This window comes from Triticum aestivum, chromosome 3B (assembly GCF_018294505.1).
Source record: "Triticum aestivum cultivar Chinese Spring chromosome 3B, IWGSC CS RefSeq v2.1, whole genome shotgun sequence".
In the NCBI taxonomy this organism is placed as follows: domain Eukaryota; kingdom Viridiplantae; phylum Streptophyta; class Magnoliopsida; order Poales; family Poaceae; genus Triticum; species Triticum aestivum.
In genome coordinates, this window is record NC_057801.1 from 52,034,626 (window position 1) to 52,053,266 (window position 18,641).

General features: G+C 48.4%; 1 pseudogene; it reads right to left on the bottom strand.

Annotated features, from left to right (window-relative positions):
* Positions 1-18,641, bottom strand: part of LOC123067274 (uncharacterized) — a 76,418-nt pseudogene that overhangs the window by 41,234 nt on the left and 16,543 nt on the right.

Consider the following 18,641-nt stretch of genomic DNA (forward strand, 5'->3'; position numbering starts at 1 on the left):
GGACTCCAAGACTATGAAGATACAATATTGAAGACTTCGTCCCGTGTCCGTATGGGACTTTCCTTGGCGTGGAAGGCAAGCTTGGCGATACGGATATGTAGATCTCCTACCATTGTAACCGACTTTGTGTAACCCTAGACCTCTCCGGTGTCTATATAAACCGGAGGGTTTTAGTCCGTAGGACACATAACCATTACAGCAATCATACCATAGGCTAGCTTCTAGGGTTTAGCCTCCTTGATCTCGTGGTAGATCCACTCTTGTACTACCCATATCATCAATATCAATCAAGCAGGAGTAGGGTTTTACCTCCATCGAGAGGGCCCGAACCTGGGTAAAAACATCGTGTCCCTTGTCTCCTATTACCATCCGCCTAGACGCACAGTTCGGGACCCCCTACCCGAGATCCGCCGGTTTTGACACCGACATTGGTGCTTTCATTGAGAGTTCCTCTGTGTCGTCACAAATAGGCTTGATGGCTTCTTCAATCAACAACAACGCCGTCCAGGGTGAGACTTTTCTCCCCGGATAGATCTTCATATTCGGCGGCTTCGCACTGCGGGCCAATTCACTTGGCCATCTGGAGCAGATCAAAAGCTACGCCCCTAGCCATCAGGTCAGGTTTGGAAGCCTAAACTTCACGGCCGACATCCGTGGAGACTTGATCTTCGACGGATTCGAGCCACAGCCGAGCGTGCCGCGCTGTCACGATGGGCATGATTTAGCTCTGCTGCCGGACAGTGCCCTGGAGGCCGCACACGAGTCCGCTCTGGCCCATAGTTCGGAGCAGACCGCGCAGATCGAGGACAGGTGGCTGGACACCGCCTCGCGAGCTGCAACTTCCACGGCTATGGAGCCGAATACTGACCTTGTCCCTTATAAAGCTCGTGACTCCGAGGCGCCGGACTCCTCGCCGAACCTCTTGCGGCCCCGCCAATCGAATCCGATTGGGCGCCGATCATGGAGTTCACCGCCGCGGACATCTTTCAGCACTCACCCTTTGGCGACATCCTAAATTCGCTAAAGCATCTCTCGTTATCAGGAGAACCCTGGCCGGACTGCGGTCAGGATGGTTGGGATGCGGACGACGAAGAAATTCGAAGCCCACCCACCACCCACTTTGTAGCCACTGTCGACGATCTAACAGACATGCTAGACTACGACTCCGATGACATCGATGGCATGGACGACGATGCCAGAGAGGATCAAGAACCAGCGCCTACAGGGCACTGGAAGACCAGCTCGTCATAAGACATATACTTGGTGGACACCCCAAAGGATGGGGACGGCGAAGAAGCAGCGGAGGCAGATTCTTCTAAGAAACAGCCAAAGCGCCGACGTCAGCGGCGCCGCTCTAAATCCCGCCACAGTAAGAATGGAGATTCCGGCACCGGAAATAATAACACCCCAGAGAGTGCCGAAGACAACCCCCTCCATCAAGATTCAGCACAGGAGGACGGGGAAGCCAGCCCTCGAGAGAGAGCGGCAGACGAGGAGGATGAAAACTACATGCCTCCCTCCGGAGACGAGGCAAGACTCAATGACGACGAATTCGTCGTGCCAGAGGATCCCGTCGAACAAGAGCGTTTTAAACGCAGGCTTATTGCTACGGCAAATAGCCTAAAGAAAAAGCAGCAACAGCATCAAGCTGATCAAGACCTGCTGGCCGACAGATGGACTGAGGTCCTCGCGGCCGAAGAGTATGAACTCGAACGCCCCTCCAAGAGCTACCCAAAACGCAAGTTGCTCCCCCGACTAGAGGAGGAAGCATACAAACCTTCATCACCAGCGCACAATACGGCAGACCGACCACCTTGTGGTCGCGATAGAGAGGCATCTAGGCCCTCCTTCAGGACCGTACCCTGGCACCACTCGAAAAGTACAAAGCCACAAGGGAATGCACCAGACTTGCGAGATATATTGGAGGACAAGGCAAGACAATCCAGATCTATCTACGGATCACGTGGGCGCCCCACGACCCACGACGACTACTGTCGCGCCGGATACAGCAACTCCGGCCGGGCCGAACACAGCAGACAACGCTCTCTTGAGCTATGTCGTGATATTGCTCAATATAGAGGCGCCGCACACCCACTATGCTTCACAGACGAAGTAATGGATCATCAAATCCCTGAAGGGTTTAAACCCGTGAACATTGAATCCTATGATGGCACAACAGACCCCGCGGTATGGATCGAAGATTATCTCCTTCATATCCATATGGCCCGCGGCGAAGATCTCCACACCATCAAGTATCTCCCACTCAAGCTTAAAGGACCAGCTCGGCATTGGCTTAACAGCTTGCCCGCAGAGTCAATTGGGTGTTGGGAGGACCTGGAAGCCGCATTCCTCGACAACTTCCAAGGCACATATGTGCGACCACCAGACGCCGATGACCTAAGCCACATAATTCAATAGCCAGACGAATCGGGCAGACAGTTCTGGACACGGTTATTAACAAAGAAAAATCAAATCGTCGACTGTCCGGATGCAGAGGCCCTCGCAGCCTTCAAACATAACATCCGCGACGTGTGGCTGGCCCGGCACCTAGGACAGGAAAAGCCGAAATCCATGGCATCCCTCACATCACTCATGACCCGCTTCTGTGCGGGAGAGGACAGCTGGCTAGCTCGCAGCAACAACCTCACCAAAAATTTTGGCAGTCCAGATAGCAAGGACCGCAATGGCAGGTCACGTCGCAACAAAAACAAACACCGTGTCAACGGCGATAACACTGAGGATACGGCAGTCAACGCCGGATTCAGAGGCTCTAAACCCAGTCAACGGAAGAAGCCATTCAAAAGAACCACTCCGGGTCCGTCCAATTTGGACCGAATACTCGACCGCTCTTGCCAGATACATGGCACCCCCGAAAAGCCAGCTAACCATACCAACAGGGATTGTTGGGTATTCAAGCAGGCAGGCAAGTTAATTGCCGAAAACAATGACAAGGGGCTGCATAGCGATGACGAGGAGGAGACCTGGCCGCCGAATAGTAGAGGACAGAAGGGTTTCCCCCCACAAGTGCGGACGGTAAATATGATATACGCAACCCACATACCCAAGAGGGAGCGGAAGCGTGCACTTCGGGACGTATATGCGATGGAGCCAGTCGCCTCGAAGTTCAATCCATGGTCCTCTTGCCCGATCACTTTCGATCGAAGGGACCACCCCACCAGTATCCGCCATGGATGACTCGCCGCATTGGTTGTAGACCCAATCGTCGATGGATTTCACCTAACTAGAGTCCTCATGGACGGCGGCAGCAGCCTGAACCTGCTTTATCAGGATAAAGTGCGCAAGATGGACATAGACCCCTCAAGGATTAAACCTACAAAGACGACCTTCAAAGACGTCATACCAGGTGTCGAGGCCAATTGTACAGGTTCGGTCACGCTGGAAGTGGTCTTCGGATCCCCGGATAATTTCCGAAGTGAGGAGTTAATCTTCGACGTAGTCCCGTTCCGCAGTGGCTATCACGCCCTGCTCGGACGAACCGCGTTTGCAAAGTTCAACGCGGTGCCGCATTATGCATACCTCAAGCTCAAGATGCCAGGCCCTCGTGGAGTCATCACGGTCAACGGAAACACTGAACGCTCCCTCCGAACGGAGGAACACATAGTGGCTCTCGCGGCAGAAGTATAGAGCAGCCTCTTAAGGCAATTTTCGAGTCCGACCGTTAAAAGACCGGACATGATTAAACGCTCCCGGAGTAACATACATCAAGACCACCTGGCACGTTTCGAGCATGCGTAGCAATGCGGCCCCAACCACAGCCCTTGCATGATTGCAAGACAAGCTCCCCGCGTACATCATCACGCTCTAGAGATACCTTGGGCATAGGGGGAGGGGCACGACCACGACAGGCCCAGAGTGCGGCTCAACCACACCAGGGGCTCCTAAGTGTGTTGCTCCTTTTCTTTTCCTTTTTTATTTTATTTTATCCACAGGACTCCGTTTACAAGAGGCCCTGTCCGGCAGTAGTTCTGCCGAACTCGCGATGCAACAGCCTGGAAGGAACAAGGGCTACGACGAACACTCAGGTGGTCTCCATTACGAGCATTAAATCTGTTTAGTGCACCATTCCGCAGCCTACCCCTGGAGGGGGACATGTCTAATAGTCCAAACCCTTGCTTACCGCACTATTTGTATCGTTCTGCACTCATAGCAGAACTCCTCGAATAAACAATGCATCATTTTTCGCTTATAACTGCATTCCCTTTATTTATATATATGTTCATTTATGACATCTCGCATCCGTAAAATTTGGTACGGCCGAGTACACCAGGGGCTTATGTTCCCCGCATTATGGTGTGAAGTCCGAACACTTTCACAAGTGCGGCACCCCGAACTTATAGCACTATATGCATCGGCTCCGAATCATGTCTTGGGTCAATAGTTGGGTTTGCCCGGCTCCCATGTTTTGGTATCTTACGTTCCGTTCTGTCGGCTAAGGTAGCACTGGGAGAACCACTGCGATTGCGCCCCGGTTGAGCTGGGCGAGCGCCTCAGTGGAGAAAGCTAAAACTGACTGTCATGATAAGGCGAGAGCTGGTCGCTGTTCGATAGGTCTTTTCGAGTCCTTAAAGACTTATGCCGCTTAGAGCAAGGAACCGGCTTCGTCCGGCCCAGGCGTGGATAGCGCCCCGAACTCGGTCTTCCGAATACTAGGGGCTTCGCCGAAATTTAAAATTATAGAATTCTATGGCTAAGTGAGAGTATTCAAGCATTATAAGTCCGGTTGCCTTGTTCGTTGTGTTGAGCGCCTCCCTAGATGGACCCAAAAATGGGAACAAGAGTGCTCAAGTTTATCCCGAACACCCCAGCACTCGTGGCACTGAAGCTGACGACTTGCCATCTCTTAGATTTGATAAACGGCCGCACAGAAGGTAATATTTTAAATCAAATAAGCGTTGCTTAGAGCGTATGAACAAAGTTTTCAGCGCACAAGATAACACATTACAAGCCTACTCAAAAATTACATCTCTGGGGCACTCATCCGCAATCTTGCGGGCACCCTTCAGGACAGTCTTATAGTACATTTTTGGGGTATGATACTCCTTGCCCGCTGGTGGCGCGTCCGTCAGAAGCCTCTCAGCATCCAGCCTGCCCCAGTGCACCTTTGCGCGGGCAAGGGCCCGACGGGCACCTTCAATGCAGGCGGAGCGCTTGATGACCTCCACCCAGGGGCAAGCATCCACCAGCCGCCGCACGAGGGCAAAGTAGCTCCTAGGCATGGCCTCTCCAGGCACAACCGGACTATGAGGCCCTTCATGGCCTGCTCGGCTACCTTGTGGAGCTCGACCAGCTGCTTCAGCTGGTCGCTAGGGGGCACCGGATGTCCGGCCTCAGCATACTGAGACCAGAAGACCTTCTCCGTCGAACTCCCCTCCTCGGCCCGGTAGAATGCGGTGGCATCGGATACGCTGCGAGGCAGATCTGCAAACGCTCCTGGAGAGCTCCGAATCCGGGTAAGTAACAGGTAATTTACATTCACATGCTTGCTTTGCATGAAAAATGCCTTACCCGCCGCTATTTTCTTCACCGCCTCAATCTCCTGGAGGGCCTTATGGGCCTCGGCCTTAGCGGCTTTGGCACTTTCAAAAGCCGAGGCAAGCTCGGACTCTCGAGTCTTCGAGTCGCGCTCCAAACTCTCATGCTTTTCCATGAGAGCCTGGAGCTCTTGCCGCACCTCCACCAACCGCGCCTCCTGCTTCTCTCGCTCCGCTTGTTCCGCGGCCGCATTCTCCTTTAGGGTCGCCACCTCGTTCGTGGCCCCTGCAGTACCCACGTTATCCTTGTTATTTCTATTGCAACCAAAATCCTTTTCTGTAAGGTACAAATTTCAAAGTGGTGTTACTCACCTTCTTTGTCCTCGAGCTGCTTCTTGGCAAGGCCGAGCTCTTGCTCGGACCGCTCGAGGTCCTGCTTCAAAGCACCGACCTCCGCAGTCAGTGCGGCAGAGGTCAGCAGCGCATCCTGCAAACCCATATTGAAATAATTTTTAGCACTCATGCGTATATCTTTTTTAGATCCTCAGTCCGGTTTTTCTTTCCGAACACCGAACCGAGCATCAGGGGCTACTGTCTATGCGGTAACACATTGCATATTTTAAACTTCTTACCTCAAAGCCTGTTAGAAGGCTACTGCAGGCTTCGGTCAGCCCGCTCTTGGCGAGCTGAACCTTCTGAATCACCGCACTCATGATAGTGCGGTGTTCTTCCTCGATGGAAGCGCCGTTGAGCGCCTCCAACAAGTTGTCCGGCGCCTTCGGTTTGACGGAGGCTGCCGGTGTCACGGTCTTGCCCTTCTTACGAAGGGGCCGCCTACCGGACTACGGAACCACTGTGGGTTCCGGCATGGAGTCCAGCACGAAGTCCGGGAGGTTGCCTTGTGGCACCCCCGGAGCCTCCCCCTCCTGGCGGGTCCCCTCCTAGGATCCCACCTTGGCGTCCTCAGCATCGCAAGGGGTGGAGGCGGTCGGAATAGAATCTACATCCGACGGGGCCAAGGACCCGCTGGATGAAGCGGGAAGATCCTCCTCGGCCGGGCTATAGATAGTATGCGGCATTAGAAGGACACTACGTGGCACGAAGAAGAAATTACAAATCACTCAGGAATCCGAATACTTACGATCTTGCCAGGGGCTTGGCCCTTGAGGGCCACTCCTCGTCGCCGTCGTTGGCGTTGGCGGAGCTGTCCGGAGGAAGGGTCCTTCCCCTCTTGGACCCCTCGGCCTCCCCTGTTGGGGAAGCCTTCCTCTTCCTCTCTCCCCCCTCCTGGGGAGGAGTCCACCTCGGAGCCACCAGACGATGAGTCCGATATCACCTGGCGCTGGGAACTCCTTCGGGTTCCCGTGGCCTTTTTCTTGGCCTTCTTCTCCGGCACCACATAGAGTGTCGGGACTAGCAGCCCCGTTAAACGGGCATCCGCTGGTTCTTCGGGGAGGGGAGCCGGACAGTTAACCTGTCCGGACGTCCTCTGCCAGTCCTGTTAAAGGCATTGGGAATTTTAGATCCCACATAGAGTCAAACTATGAAAGAAATAAGTGTCCCATAGAGGATAACAAAGCTTACCTCGCTGGCCGGGCGCTTGGTGCTGAATCCGCGTTCTTCCATCGCAGATGCAGGGGCTTCTCCGCCCTTGAACAGCACCCTCCAGGCTGCTTCGTATGTCGTGTCGAAGAGCCCGCTCAGGGTCCGGTGCTGTGCCGGATCGAACTCCCACAGGTTGAAGGCCCGTTGTTGGCAGGGGAGAATCCGGCGGACGAGCATGACCTGGATCACGTTGACAAGCTTGAGCTTCTTGTTTACCAAGGTCTGGAGACAGGACTGGAGTCCGGTCAGCTCCTCCGAACTGCCCCAAAGCAAGCCCTTCTCTTTCCAGGAGGTGAGCTGCATGGGGGAACCAGATCTGAACTCGGGGGCCGCAGCCCATTTAGGGTCACGCGGCTCGGTGATATAGAACCACCCCGATTGCCACCCTTTGATGGTTTCCATGAAGGCGCCCTCGAGCCAGAGGACGTTGGGCATCTTGCCCACCATGGCTCCTCCGCACTCCGCTTGGACGCCCTTCACTACCTTCGGCTTGACATTGAAGGTTTTTAGCCACAAGCCGAAGTGGGGCTGGATGCAGAGGAAGGCCTCACACACGATGATAAACGCCGAGATGTTGAGGATGAAGTTTGGCGCCAGATCGTGGAAATCCAGGTCGTAGTAGTACATGAGCCCCCGGACGAAGGGATGAAGTGGGAAGCCCAGTCCGTGGAGGAAGTGGGGAAGGAATACGACCCTCTCATGGGGCCCAGGGGTGGGGATGAGCTGCCCCTTGTCGGGCAGCCGGTGCGCGATGTCGCTGGATAGGTATCCGGTGCCGCGCAGCTTCTCGATGTGCTCCTCCGTAACGGAGGAGGTCATCCACTTGCGTCCCGCTCCCGACATGGCTGGAGCAGGTTGAGACAAGATGTGCGGACTTGGGTGCCGGAGCTCGAGTGCGCGGAGATGGATAAGCAAAGGAGGAAGAAGGCGTAGGTAAAAAGGTGGATCCTTATCCGCTTATATATGGGCGGACGAAGACTATGCGTCCCCACCGGCCTGGTAAAACTCGCTTATCTCCCAAGCGCCACCATCAATGGCGCAGTTGGGTTACCCACGTCCGTATTGATGAGAATCCCAGAATAAGGGGAACACGATCTCTGCTTCGACAAGACGTGCCAAGGAAACCGCTTCGCTAAATGCGCTGAGGTGGTATAATAAGAAACGATTCAAGTAAAGGCTTGGTGGTGGTGTGACGTCATGCCACAAAATACGTCAGCACATTGAACTTGTGTACATATTATTCTCTCTACGGTGGAATGTGGAATTTATTTTGCAGAGCCGGACACTATCCTGGTGTTCACGATCTTCTATGAATTATTCGGAGGAGGAACCCGCCATGCAATGCCGAACAATATGCGCGCCGGACTCATCGGCATTGAAGTCTGGTTCAGGGGCTACTGAGGGAGTCCTGGACTAGGGGGTGTCCGTACAGCCGGACTATCATCGTCAGTCGGACTCCAAGACTATGAAGATACAAGATTGAAGACTTCGTCCCGTGTCCGGATGGGACTTTCCTTGGCGTGGAAGGCAAGCTTGGCGATACGGATATGTAGATCTCCTACCATTGTAACCGACTCTGTGTAACCCTAGCCCTCTCCGGTGTCTATATAAACCGGAGAGTTTTAGTCCGTAGGACACATAACCATTACAACAATCATACCATAGGCTAGCTTCTAGGGTTTAGCCTCCTTGATCTCGTGGTAGATCCACTCTTGTACTACCCATATCATCAATATCAATCAAGCAGGAGTAGGGTTTTACCTCCATCGAGAGGGCCCGAACCTGGGTAAAAACATCGTGTCCCTTGTCTCCTGTTACCATCCGCCTAGACGCATAGTTCGGGACCCCCTACCCGAGATCCGCCGGTTTTGACACAGACAGGGGAGAACCGCTGTTTAAGTGAAACGTAACGGTAGCGCGTTTCCGAAACGCGCTATGGCTAAGTTAGCTACAGCGCATTTCCTGAAACCCTCTACTGCTATTCCTTTCTCCTTTTTCCCTTTTTCCTTTTATTTTTCTTTACATTTTATTTTTTTCCTTTCTCCTTTTTCTATTTCTTTCATTTTCATTTACTTTTCTACTTGTTTTTCACTTTATTTTATTTTCGTTAGCAGCAGCGCCTTACACGTAAGCGTGCTACACCTAAGGAGAGTAGCAGTAGCGCTGGGCCAGTATACGCGCTACTGCTAGGTTGGGATAGCCATGTGCGCCCAGTTCAAACATAGCTGCAGCGCTTTTCGCTTGTACGCGCTACTACTAAAGTCATAGCAGTAGCGCGGTTTATTTACGCGCGCTGCTACTAAGTAGCAGTATCGTTTTATTTTGTACAGTGCTACTGGTAACATTTTGTGTATAAGGTTTTTCCTAGTAGTGCAATGATGCTGAGGTCGACACGGCTACGGCAAAGAGGTTGTACACTTGTTGTGTCAATTATTACTATACATTCACGTCGATCCATTAGGGCTATTTTGGTTCAACGGAAAAACGTCGATCCACTGGTTGTTACCATCACTCTAAATTTCTGCATGCTCTCCTTACATAATCTCACCATATTTTTTTCGTATGCATGTCAGATATTGTACACAGTCATGCTGAACATGTAGAGAAAAAGAGAAGAGTTTTGCGCGGCAATAGAATGTCATGCAGACATCGCTCCATGGTCGGTTCAATGGCAAACCCTTCCCACCCCTCTCCAGACTGTAGTCTAGAGGAAGATATCTGTTCTGAGGCGTATTCCGACGCCGCTGACCACTCCTATTTACCCCCAAGGTGTTTGCTCTATCTTGGCATGATGATGTTAGTCATATCATGCATATGTTGCCTTGCAGTGCCTACTTTTGACATCATATATGTCACTGCTTAGTTTAAACATGTTCTGTAATGCCACCTGTTTAGTTTCTATATCATATATGGGAATTGTGCAGTCTCATGTCTTTTAGCCAGGCATAATATATGTGAAATGTGCAATGCCATCCTGTTTAACCAGGCATCATATATTTGAATGATATCTTGCCCATCCTTTTCTTCATTACATTTCCATTTGTCGACAATGTTTGTACATTAAACTACTCTTCTTATGAATCAGCCATTTGGGTGGGAGATGCAAAAAATCTGGAGTGAAAACCGGGGTAGACCATAGCTTGACCACAGTTTGACCATAGTTTGACCAGATTTGACCAAAATTCAAAAAATTGAAATAATTATTTAGTAACACTAATATTCTTGAATAATTATGTAGTAACATTAATACTTCTTGAATAAGTAGTTTGACCAGATTTAATCAATTTTTTTTTTAAAACTGAAATTATTTGACCATATCTTTTTTTCCTTTTGGAATTTGAGGATTCTAAATAATTCCAAATACGCCGTAGGCTGTCTCCATCAGATGCGGATTTTCGTGCTGAATTTTTTGATATATTATACGTTTTTTTCCGACATCGTATGCAAAAGTTATAGCCGTTTTACATTTTCCCATCGGATGCGAAAATTGCCCTATAGTGCCGGTTTGTGGCATGAACCGGCACTATAGGTCAGACCCCTTTAGTAACGGTTCGTGGCATGAACCGGTACTAAAGGTCTAACCTTTAGTACCGGTTCGTGCCACGAACCGATACTAAAGGTGATCGTGGGGCCCCGGCCTGACGCCAGTCTGCCACCACCCCTTTAGTACCGGTTCGTGTCACGAACCGGTACTAAAGGTTCAACACGAACCGGCATTAATGCAAATCCGTTCGAACCGGCACTAATGTATACATTAGTGCCGGCTCTAATACAAACTGGCACTAATGTGCTGCACGTTTGACCCTTTTCTACTAGTGCTACCTGTAAAAGCAGATCTCTTGTTGGGTCCCGATAGCTCCTCAGAGATGGATTCAAAGCCAGATGACCAGTCCTATTCCCCCACTGAGGTGTATGCTCTAACTTGGCACAGTTATACTGCTCATATCATGCATATGGTGTCTTGCATTGCATAGTTTAGACATCATATACACAATATTCAACACCATGTTCTTAGTTCAGACATCATATCGAATGCCCTCTGTTTAGCATATAAATCACATATGTGAATTAAATGATGCGATCCTGATTACTTAGATAACATGTAGGTGAATTATGTCATGCGATCCTGTTTAGTTATTCATCATATCTTTGAATTATGTTATGCTATGCTATCCAGTTTAGATAGACATCATATATGTGAAATTATGTCATGCTATCCGTTTTAGTTAAACAATATACATGTCAACTATTTCATGCCCTCTTTTTTCCACACTATCTATTGCATCTATCTCTCATACAATGTATGTACATTCAACTATGTTTCCTGTTTATCAGCCATTTGAATTGGAGCGGGTGATGCCAGTATCTAGCGGAATAAAAACACGGTCTTCAAATAAAACGGTGCTACTTCTTGGTGGAGATAGCACCCCGGTTGTACATGCACAAGAACCAGCCCTACCACACATAACCAAAACTCTCGCAGATTGTACCCCTACTGCGATGGACAGAGAACCAGCTTCACCCTGAAAGTGCATTATATCGACTAGAGGGGGGGTGAATAGGTGATTTTTATGAATTCTTCACTGAGGAAGTTGCCGGTGAGGAAATTCCTTAGCGAAGAACTACTTGCAACGGAATAAGTACTCAGAAGTAAGCATGACAGAATACACACATGGTCATCATGATGAAATGAAGACAAACACAGAGTACAGAATGCGTAAACACATGATAACACAAGATGAAGACAGACAGATTGAAGAAATTGAACTGAGGAAATTGAGAAAGTCTTCAGTCAAAGTCTTCAAACACATATATGAACAATCACTCAACATAGTAATGAAGAAATGAAAGAGTTAAGGAAATAGAATAAGTAAGGCTGGTGAAGACAATGATTTGGTAGACCAGTTCCAACTGCTGTCTCAGTTGTACGTCGGGTTGGAGCGGCTGAGTATTTAAACTCGAGGAGACACAGTCCCGGACACCCAGTCGCTGAGCACGCAGCTCAGGACACCAAGTACTCACCGTATTCTCCTTGAACTAAGGTCACAGAGACCTCGTCCAATCACTCGTGGTAAGTCTTCAAGCGACTTCCAAACCTTCACAGACTTCGGTCACTCGGCGATCCACAATTCCTCTTGGATGCTCTAGACCATGACGCCTAACCGTCTGGAAGAAGCACGGTCTTCAAAGGTAACAAGCGTTGGATCCACGCAGGATCAATATCTTCAGTTATGCTCAATCACTTTGGGTTTGTAGGTGTTTTGGGTTTTGGGTTTTTTCCTCACTCGACGATTTTCGCTCAAAGTCCTCGGAGGATGGGTTGCTCTCAAATGACAAGTGTCAGTTTCTCTCAGAGCAGCCAACCAGCTAGTGGTTGTAGGGGGTGGCTATTTATAGCCCTAGGGAGCAGCCCGACATGATAAGACATAAATGCCCTTCGATGATATGACCGTTAGGTGGATAAGATATTTTGGGACAGCTGGCGCGCAGCACAGCAACGGTCGGAATTTTGACTCTCAAATTCCTCAGGGCTATCATGTTCCTCACTGTGTAGGCAATCCACACTGGCGAATTCCTAACTCCACAGTCAGGACAAATTCCTCAGCGACCAGAAGAACTTCGTCTCTATCACTTAAGAAATTGACTGAACTGTATGAGATTTCCAATGGCTTCACTCGAAGGGATTGGTAGGTGTAGGATTTTGAGTTGAGCATCACATGGAAATTTTTCCTTAGTATTTCCTCGACCCCCTTTAATAGTACAGTGGTTCCTATGACTCAAGAAGGATAAAAAAACTATGAAAACGAAAGTCTTCAAGCTTCATATTCCACGCATGCATAACAAGTCTTCACGGACACACCAATTTTTTCACTTTCAAAGTCTGCATGAAAGTCTTCAGGAATACCAAAATCTTCAGTCGAAGATATTCATTTTTAGGGGTCGACTTTCTCTGTAAATATCAAACTCCTCATAGACTTATAGACCTGTGTACACTCATAAACACATTAGTCCCTTAACCTATAAGTCTTCAATACACCAAAATCACTAAGGGGCACTAGATGCACTTACAATCTCCCCCTTTTTTGTGATTGATGACAATATAGGTTAAGTTTTCAACGGGGATAAACATATGAATTGTAAGTACTGATATTGAGGAATTCTATTGCAAGATATAGAAGAACTCCCCCTGAAGATGTGCATAGTGAGGAATTTGCTTTTGAAGCAATGCACACTTGAAGAGTTGAGTCATGGATATCCCCCCCCCTATATCTTGTAATTCATACATGCATTTGACATATAATATGAAGAATTTGAAATGCATGATCAAATATGGTGCCTGAAGAAATTCAGTATGCGTGCAATAATATTAACGAGGAACAAGCATGCAGAATCAGAGCACAGTGCATCAAAAGTATCAGAGCACCATCGGTTTTAAGATTACAACTCGATCCAATAAAAGTTTCAGAAGAGCGAGAGTTGTAACTTAGCAAAAAACACGCCCATATAATAGACCCGCTTGAAGACTAACTCAGATTTCTCCCCCTTTGTCATCGAATGACCAAAAGGATCAAAACTGAGGACTAACGTCCCTGAAGAATATCAAGTTGATGGAGGAGCGTCAGCGTTGTCGGGGTCGGTTGTCGTAGTAGGGCCTGCCGCAGTGTCGTCCAAGTCTTCATTTTCATAAGTGTTGCACGATGAAGAATAGGAGCTGGCCACCAAGAAAGGAACCTTGACCTTCTTGAATCTCTTCGGTGGAGGTGCAGACCAGTCAAATTCTTCCTTGAGACCCATGCTCTTCAAATCTTCTACGCTGTAGACATGAGATAGAACAGCCCAGGTACGGTTGAAGGTTTCATGGAGGTAGCAGTGGTTTTTCTTCACTGCATTGTGTGTGGAGGTCATGTTGTAAAGAATTGAACCAAACTGACGCTTGACACATTTGTGATTGCGATCAACTTTCTGATGAAGGCTGAGGAGTAACTCACGATCAGTGATCACCCTGGGTGCTGTGGCTTGAGGAATTTGCTTGGCAGAGGTGTTGGCGGCAGACTCATGTGTGGCAGAGTCATCATTGGTGGAGTAGGATGCAGCTTTGTGAAATTTACCATCCAATGGACGAATGCCTTCATTTATCACAGCAGATGCCTTGCCTTTGTCATCAGCTGAGGAAAATGTCCATTTGAGGACTTCAATTGGAGGCAAGTAGCTGCCATGGTTCAGAGTATCAGCCTTCTAATTGAGTGAAGACCTTGTCCTGATGAACCTCATAATCCATGGTGCATAAGGCTTCAGCTCAAATGGTGACATAGCAATATTTGCCAGAGTCCTCATGAAGAAATCATGGAAGTTGACGGGAACGCCATGAATGATATTGAAAAGCATATTCTTCATGATTCCAACGACTTCTTCATCATTTGAGTCATGGCCTTTGATAGGACTCATTGTCTTCGTCAGAATGCGATAGACAGTCCATGGCACATACAATAATTCCTTAACGAGGAATTTGGTTCGAGGGGCCTGCCCTGGCTTCAAAGGCTTCATCAGCACTTGTATGTAATGATTTGTAAGCACAGGTTCACTATAGACGAAACGAGCACCATCAAGGGGAAGACTGAGTGGGAGGGCACGAAGGAATGCAGTTGCTGGTGCCTTGTAGTGAGTATTTTCTATCATCCAGTCCAACACCCATGAGTTCACATCTTCAGAATTTCCTATGATGTGCAACGTCACATATAATTGAAGAATGAGTTCTTCATTCCAATCACAGATGCCAGTGCAGAAATTCAGCAATCCGGCATCATGAAGAACACTGAGGACTGGCTCGAAGCCTGGCAGAGGTTCCATGTCTACGTGAGGAATGTGTGCATGATTGAAGACTTTGTCTTTGTCGAATAGCGCTGAGGAATAGAAATTGGCTTGACTCGCAGTCCAGAAAGGCCTCTTCCTTATGCGAGCAAAATCATAGGGATTGTAGTCAGTGAAGAACACATGCTCGTTGAAGAAATCAGCAGCCTTGAACTTTTGCTTCTTTGAGAATGGATCGTTTGGCTTGGGCAGAGGAGTGTCAGTGAGTTGCATCACAACCTCAGGAATCGCAATCTCCGGTTCTTCAGGCTGAGGAATTTCTGGTTCCTCTTCAGTGGCAGTCTGCGTGTTAAAAGGATCAGCAGCAGCAGTTTCTTCAGCACTAGTGGCTGGAATTTCTTTATGCACAGACGAGGTAGGATGAGTTTCTTCAGAGCCTATTTGAACGGTTGGTGCAGGGGACTGAGGTATTTGTTGTATTGGGGTGAAGTGTGGAGAATTGGGATGCTGACTTTCCCGAAAGTCATCATTCATCACAGGCGTAGTGCATCCAATATCCACGTCTTCATCTTCAATTTCTTCAACGCCAGCCTCTTCAGCTGTGAACTGAGGCATTGGCGAGGAAGCAACAGGCGTTGAAGGGATCACATCCACTTCAATTTCTTCATCAATCTGCTCTAACGAAGCACCAGAATGATTTTCTTCATCAGATCTGCTAGGGATCACATATTCTTCACCAAATGAGCTTGTCATGAGCTTGATGGCAGGGAGGAAATCGGAACAACATCAATTGGATTTTCAAGTGAGCTTGTCATAGGCTTCATTTTCTTCGGAGCTGAAGAATCTGAAGCAGATGATGCTTTCCTTTTCTTCACTGCAGCTCTCTCTGCAGCCTTGGTTTTCCTCACATCTGATGCAGATGGAAGGGTAGGAGTTGGTGTAGGTGCAGGAGGAGCTGAGGAATCTGTTTGAATTTCATCAGGCGCAACTGATGCAGTTGCCCTGACTTCTTCATTTTCTTTAGGCGCACCACTAGTGGATGCCCTGGCAATGTCTTCAGCGGCTGGAATGGAGTCATCAGCCCTGGAACTAGCATTTTCATCAACAGCCTGAAAGTCATCAGCGGTGCTGGCATGTTCTTCAGTTTGCTGAGTAGAAGCTTCAGCTTGAGGATTTTCTTGTTGCGATGGGGCTGCAACATTGGTGAACTTCTCAGTCAGTTTAACGAACCGGACTTTGGCTCCTTGCCAATCACATTAATAAGCATTGAAATCATCGCTGAGGGCTTTGATTTCAGACTGGATCTTGAGGAGTTCATCAGTTGTCATTTTGACAACGTTTTTCCTCAGGAACTTCTCTTTCTTGAACTGACCCTTCTTGATTTGTCTAGCCTTCTCAAACTTCCATTTCTCTTCAGTGATGAAATGGGTCAGCATGTGACTTTGGCCAGGAGTCAAATGAAAATTAGGCATAAGAGTGTTTGGGTCCTTGTGCTAGAGAACAATGTAGTCGAGGATCGCTTTTGGATCCAAAAGCAGTGGCACATTTGTACCTTTGGCTCTAGTGGCCCTTTCTTGCCTGTCTCTGATGATTTCTGCAAGTTCATCATCATCAGCTTCATCGTCAGATGGCACTTGGAAGGCAACCTGTTTCTTCTTCGGACGAGGCCGAGGTCCTCGTCCAGCAATTGCCTTGGTCTTCAGCAGAGTGGGGCCTGATGAAGAATGTAGTGCAGTTGAGGAACTCGCTGAGACACCAGAGGCAATAGAGATGCCTGCAGTCCTTTGGCATGTGGCCAAATGTATAGGTGTTGAGGACTTTTCCGGACAACTGAGGACTTTGGAGGAGCTGAGGACTTTGGAGGAGCAGGAGCAGCATGAGGAACTGGCTGTGAGGGCTTTGAAGAATCTGGCCCTGAGGGCTTTGAAGATTCTAGCCGTGAGGGCATTGCTGGGGAACTTGGCCGTGAGGGCACAGTTGGTGAAGCACTTGGCTTGTGAGCGAGCTTCTTTGCCATTGATTTTCTAGACTTGTCAGAGGCCTTTGTGGCAGCAGCAGTAGCAGAGTCTTCATTGAATTTCCTCACTGCTTATTTGGCTTGTCTAGCAAACTTGGCTTGGCGCTTCGCCCATTCTTCAGGAAAATCCTCACCATGCTTGATGCTGGTGGGGTCAGCTTCTTGGCCAGGTGCCAATGGAGATCTTGGGCATGGAGGATTTAGAGCGAATTTCTTCATATACTTTGGAGTTATATATATGTACTCTCTCCATTCTCTTGCCCATTTCCTTTCAATCCTATGTATGCGCACCTTGCGCTGATTTTTGTTCTCCTTTCTGAACTTAGCCTCATAAGGTGTGCAATAGTCAGCATAGATGTCCTCAGGTATTTCAAACGCATTCATGACTTCAGGCTTCTTTCCTCCTTTCTGTGGTTTCTTACCGTCTGCCATATTCTTCAGTTGAGGAATTTGAACAATCAAATTCTCTGAAGAAGTATGCAACTTTTCTTCGAGGAACGCTGCAAATGAGCTAAGTTGATGAGAACCTAGTGATTCGGCAGCGGACATGAGTACCTGTGAACAGAGTATAGTTGCGAGGTATTTGAAGAGGTCATATGCGTTCTCACAAGGTTTTCAAAAAGAACAAGTTTGAGGAATTTGACCAGATGAGTCTTGAAGAATTTCACTAAGCGTTCTTTGCCTTAGGTTCCAGAGTTGTATAGATTGTGGATCCACACAATTGAGGAATCTTGAAGACAAATGATGCTTAGAGAAACGAATCAAGAGCATATGACTAGTGAGGTGTTTTGTGTGTGAGGATTTGAAGAATAAAACACCTTTGAAGATTTTGTAGAGAAAATTTGAATCAAAGAGGGCAGTAGAAGTAACTTTTAATTACCTTGGATGAAGAACACGACGAACTGAGAAGTGTTGATTTGAAGCTCGTCAGTTCAGGTATTCCACGCCCTAACTTGGCGGAGGAAGACCGCTACGGCGCCAGCGGAGTGAAGATTTCCGCGGCCGATGCGAGTACGACGGCGACGAGGTCGAGGCAGTGAAGCTCTTCTTCACCGGCGACGATGGAGTAGCAGCGGCGCTAGGGTTTGAGAAGCTCGAGTGAGAGAGAGAGAGAGAGCAGTCGAGCGGAGTAAAGGAAGTGAGGAAGGGGTGAGGGGGTATTTATAGTCGCAGTGAAAAACTGTTTGCCCGAAGATTTAGGATGAACATGCCCCTGACCCTTCTCCTTCGCTTGACATGTGTCACCCACATACTGAAAAGTGGAGATCGTGTTAGATCGTGGGTGAATAGATAAGTCTATCGTGGGATACGGGACGGTTTGAGCGGCAAAGCCAAAATTTGGATAAGATTAGTTTTAAAGTTCCGTTCACAATTTCTTCAGCTGACAAGGACACTGTGAAGATTATGAACGAGTTTCAAATAGAACGCACATGAAGAATTTGTGAATAGATTGGGTTGAGTATAGCATAGAGGGGAAGGGTCCGATCACATTCACTTAGCAGAAAATGCAACTTGAAGAAATAGCCATAAGTGAATGCTGTAGAGGACATAAACCCGTATATATATAGCCAATGAAGAAAAACGACGGAAACAATGAAGATTTTGCAAAGTTGAAGATTTTGAAAAACTGAAGAATTTCAAAACCAAGGAAAAACTCAAATTGAAGATTTTCAACTTTGGTGGTGGCGTGACCCACCGTATAAGAATGATGATTGCAG